Here is a 5,677-nt window from a genome sequence, read left to right on the forward strand (position 1 = left end):
CAGTCACAGGAGTGAAAATTTCCTGAATCCTTTTGGTTAACATCAACCCGGGTTTGCTGCTGCACCAAGAGGGTTGACAAGAAAAAGCCATCAGGACTTCTCATGTCAGCATCCAAGGATCCAGAGACAGGGACCAGGAGCACCTGCGGTACAGAAGTATGACTTAAAGCACAGCCCAGCCTAGCATTACCCTGATGCCTTTTCCAGAATCCAGAGCACATGTTCTGGAAGGCTCCAGGGCTCGTGTTGCACCCCCAAAGTGGGGAGGAGCCAAGCACCTGCTCAGCCAGCCTTGTGGAAATTCTGAGCCTACTCTGCCAAAGCAAACACCTCCTCCTGGCCCCCACCCCCAGTATTTACGCTCAGAAGGGCCTCTGTCTTCCTGCTTCCAGGATGCTGACCAGATGTGGACCTGGGTGATGGCAGGGCAGGCCTGAAGAGCCAAGGGATCATTTAATCTGCAGTTAGAACTCGTGCACACCCCCACCCAGCCCACTAGCTTCCTCTTGGCAACTGCACAGCTGAAAAGCACTTTTAAAGGAAATAGATCCCTCAATTCATCTTTATGCCCCAGGTGACCAGATCCCAAAAGGGTGCATCACTGTGGAAAGGTGTGGTTGTGACAATGCCCCTGCCTTGGAGCAGTTCGCTTCACTCCTGCTTTAGATGCAGAAGCTTGGGGTGGGGCAGCCAGTTATTCTATGTATGTTATTTCGAACATGCTCACGGCAATGAGACTACAATGGAAGGTACCTGGCAGACACAAAGGGAAAGCAAAACCACGAGACAGAGTACTTGCTCCCCCAGCCACTCCAAAATGGAGCCCCAGCCCTGGCCAGGACTGTGCCTCCTCGTGTCGCATCTGGGCTGTGGTCTCTGCTCAGTTGAGAGCTGTCTCTGAGCCCCTCAGACCTTCCCTCTGTGAAGTTGCTGGTGATGTGTGAGAAGGGTGAGAGGGAGGATAGGTGAGGCCAAGGATGCAGGGAGGGGAATGCCGTCTGATGCTGTCTGCACAGCCTTGGGAAACAGCTGGGAGTTCAGAAGCCCAAGCCAGGGCTCCCTTCACCTGTACCTACCAGTTGGCCTGGTACTTATTCTACACTGCCCACCTCTGCCCTTCTGCCTAGTCAGGGGTGAAACTCACCCTCCAGGTATGCTTTCCAGTTGAGAAAACCCCCAACAAAATCCCATTCGTGCCTTATCACCTCCACGTGGCTCCATCCATGCAAGGCCAAGCGGCAGGCTGCCTGCCTGTGCCGCTCTCCTTCCTGCCCCACTCACATACACCATATTAAGCTACAAAAAATCAATAATGAAATTACCAACACCGTAGTGAGCAAGATGGGAGGAGGACCGTCAGTGGACAAGGGATTTCAAGAAATGTGAAGTCGACAAGAGGCAGATGGGAGAAGGAAGACTGACAAGGGCAGAAGGGGAAGCTTACTCTGCCAAAGCAGAGAGCAAAACAGTCACAAGAGAGTCCGGGCTGACAGGGAGCAGGTCTGCGAGGCAGAACCAGGCAGGGGTTTGAGGCTTGAAACACTAGCTACACAGAAAGCAGGGGACAAATGGTGCTAAGGATGGGGATGGCTGAAAGAACCACTTATGATGGCCCCACCATCTCCACCCTCCAAACCTGGCCTACAATCTTACCTTACCTTACTTACCTTACCTACCTGGCCTACAATCTTAGAGTCAAGCCAAAAAGGGAGGGCTCATCCTCACAGACAGTGACCCTTGAGAAAATGCAACATTTGAATGCAGGTCCTTTAACCTGTTCTTAGTGCTCTGTTTCTACCTTAACTGGGGGGGGGGGGGCAAAGTAGAGAGCAGGTTCCTGATCACCAAAAAACTGAGAGTGGTGTGCTGGGGTCATCATTCCTGTATGTGGCCCACTGTCCAGGGGACCAGGGGATATTACCTGCCCCGCTGACAAAGGCACCACCCCATGCATGACACAGGCAGGGAGACACCGTTGTGGAGAGTGGGGCCTCATCTGCTGGGATGCACCATATCCCAAACCAGAAGACCATGCCCAACCAGCCCAGGGATTCCACACCAGCAAATCTCACTAGCTGCAGCCCATCAGCCACACTCGGAGACTCTGCTTACTCGGATAAGATGGAATTTGCCATCTTTGGGCTTCAAAAGCCCTATCCCTGTTTTCTTCCCCAGAACTTCACCCCAAGCGTACTGGATCCTGTGCTGGAGCAGGTTCCCTGCTTGGCCATAAAACTCTTCCCTCTGCGTTTGTTCTTTGGTCTCTAATAATTTTTCTTTTTTAATATGCATAAAGCCTTGAGATGCTGGGCTATGGTAGGTGATTAAGGACCCACTTCATTCTCACAGGGGGAAAATTATACAATAAAATTATACATTTGTACATATTTCTGAGTGTTTGGCAGCTTCCATTACCAGGGTTTGTTGGACACGATCCTACCAGGTGTTAGAGCAGTGCGTGCACACGTGGACAGGTGTTTTAATAGAGGTGTTTCCAACAAACTCTTAAGTGGAAGCTGGATACACAGAACTGATGAAGAGGAGCAGGAGAGGGGAACTAAGTCCCCATCTGCTCAGCTCACCTTGTTTCCCTCCTCCTGACTCCAGTTACTTCCTAAAATGACATTTCCAGGGAGCACAGGTAGGAACCCCAACTCAGAACAACTAAAAACTAACTCAACTATATTGGGAAAAAAAGCAATTATGGAACTATATGGAAACTATATACGGTGAAAAAATAAAACAAGTAGTTAGGCTTACCTTCGCACATGTAAACAATGACCGATAAAATCACGAGTAGATTCCGTTAGGTACAACTCAGCAACCATCTTCATTATTCTCATCGCCATCACCATCATCCTCATCTATGTTTAATGAGAGTTACCCATGAGCCAGGGCTAAGTGATTGACCTATATTCTATCATTCAACACACACAATGAAGCCATAGGGCCAGTAATGCTATTATTCACATTTTAACGAATTTGACCAAGGTCTCATAGCTAGCAGTGACAAGGGCCAAGAAGCAAACCCAGGTCTGCTGGGCTCCCTCCTTACATGTTGTTAGCCACTGGGTTCCACTAGTCTCCTAACAGCCACTTGTATCGTCCCTTAAATAATTTCTGTGTTTTCTGAATTTTTTACTGTATTCATAATAAAGAGATTTTGAGACCAAAATGAAGAAGAGAGCAGATTCTTTAATTCTGGTAGAAGTGGGCAAGGTAGAGATGCCCTAAGTGGCTCATCTAGCCTGAGGTCACCTGGAGGTAACCCCTAAATGTCACAAAGGAAGGACTCAGAGGAAATTCCTCACCACAAGAGGGCTAGCACTCTTCAACAGGCCAGGTCCATCCATCCTTCTTCAGCTTCTTTGTAGTCATCAGAAACATTAGAAAAGCTTATTGGTCTTGATATACAGAGCATGGTCCTATAACTAAGAGGAAAGGAAGAAGCAGGGAGTATGAGAGAACTAAAATTCCCAATCTACCAAAACAGACCATGTCTAAAATCGTTAAGTCAACAGACAACAATATATGTATATGATTTAAGAATATGAAGGAAAATATTAGCAGAGACAGATAAAATAATGTTACATTTTTCTCTGGGGAACCAATAATGGGGGAGGCCAAGAGGCTGGAGCATAAGAGATTGTTGCATTTTTATAAGCATTTAGCACCATTTGGCTTTCTAAGTCAACTGCCAATATTTTTGACTTGTAAAAAATGATGAAATAAAAATAGAACTCACCCTCCTTAGTGGTCTCCTTTAGCTTAATGCACTCCAGGAAGGAGCTCAGAGAGAATGTGGTTTGATGGTGTTTGTGGAACCACGTGATCTGGGACGTGGCAGATGGGAAGTACCTGTTGCCATGGGAAGAGCACTGGATCTTGAATCAGAATGCCTGGGTTCTAATCTTGACCTTGGTGCTCTAAACTCTGTGGCCTTGGGCAAGGTACATAACCTCTCTGAGCCTTTCTACCCCATAAAGGCAGGTAGGTATCCAGACCCCATATAACCAACAAGAGGATTAAATGATTTTTATCCCAATTCAGTGATACAAACCAAACTTCATAGGGAGGCTGCGAGGCATGGGACCTCAGAGGTCTGGGCCAGGCAACTAAGAGGCACAGAAAGACTGGACCCCAGATAAAAGATACAGGTTTCTTGCCCATGAACCAGGCACTGAGCCTAAAACCAAGTCTCTAGTTCAGATTTGAACTGAAGTCTCCTCCCCCACACACCGTTCCCAAGATTTCTAAGACTATGGAATATATTTGGGGTTCTGTGGGCTCAAAAGGGAGGTAAGTGTCCCTGGTGTCAGCCTGCATCCCTCTGAGTGAGGTTTACCCAGAATCCATCTGACCCTGGTATAAATCCTCTTGGACAAAATCTTTGCTCAATTCTTTCCAATTCAAAAAAAGGGGACACCTGTGTGGCTCAGTTGGTTAAGTGTCCAACTCTTGGTTTCAGCTCAGGTCATGATCTCACAGTTTGTGGGTTCAAGCCCCATGTCAGGCTACACTCTGACAGTGCAGACCCTGCTTGGGATTCTCTCTCTCTCCCTCTCTCAGCCCCTCCCCCCACTTTCTCTCTCTCTCCCTCTCTCCCTTTCTCTCAAAGTAAATAAATAAAAATAAACTTTAAAAACATCACCAAATTACCTAGCCTTAGAATCAAGCCTTACACCCAAAAGAGAAACCTCCAGCCTTTTCTCCAAGACAGGGTCCAACTCATCACTATGTCAAGCTTCACCACAAGTCTGGTCACAGCTGTCATTTAAAAAAAAAAAAGCAGGTCCAGCCTTCCAAGAACCAGCCCAGCACAGAGCAATTGTTCCAGGCTCCAAGAACTTAGAAGAGCCCACAGTTCCTGCTCACAGCCCAGGGGGGCGCCTGCCAACTACCTGGTTGAAAAGGGGCCCTTTTTCCCCCCTCCACTCTCTGAAATCAGAGCCAGCACTGGTTTGGGGGTAAGAGAGACCTGGCACGTCCATGCTCCCCTGAGACTGCCACAGGCTCTCTTTCTCCCCCACCCCCTCCATTTCCTGTGACTGAACAGCACTATTCAGACAGCACTACTCTTGGCTGGTATGTCAGGGTGTGAAAAGGTAGAAGGGATGTCCTGTAAAGCAGCCCTGGGCAGAGAGAACACAAAACTCCAGACTGGACACAAGGTACTCTCACTAGTACTGGGATGCGATGGGGGCTGGAGTCTGGAGTCTCCCCAGAGGTCTCAAGGAACACACGCTGTTCTCTGCAGAGACAGCCTGTGGGGTGAACACACAGACCTGCAGACCCATTCCCCCCCAAACAAAGTTTATTTTTTAGCACTTCATACTTGGCAAGGGTCAATTATGATGGCAATCCATGCAATGGTTAAATTAATAAAATACTTCCGGTTCAGAGAAAAACCCTTCAGACCGGCTTTGATTCCATCAGCACAAGGTAAGGGACCAAGGGGGCTAGGCAGCCAACGGAGGGTAAAGGGGAGTATTTAGCCAGTGATTAAATGTCATTTTCCTTGAGTCAAGCGATTCTCATTTTATTCAAGTGTCCTGGAAATGATGCTGAAGACTTTTTTTTTTTCCACTTTGGGGAATTCTTTTTTGGCCAACAAATAACTCTCAATCATCTGCTTTTAAAAGTATTGTGCAATTTCTAAGTAACAGTTTTTTAAAAA

This window comes from Lynx rufus, unplaced genomic scaffold (genome assembly GCF_022079265.1).
Source record: "Lynx rufus isolate CCGP_SWC_20201006 ecotype Redwood Valley unplaced genomic scaffold, mLynRuf1.p SCAF_10, whole genome shotgun sequence".
NCBI classification, from domain to species: domain Eukaryota; kingdom Metazoa; phylum Chordata; class Mammalia; order Carnivora; family Felidae; genus Lynx; species Lynx rufus.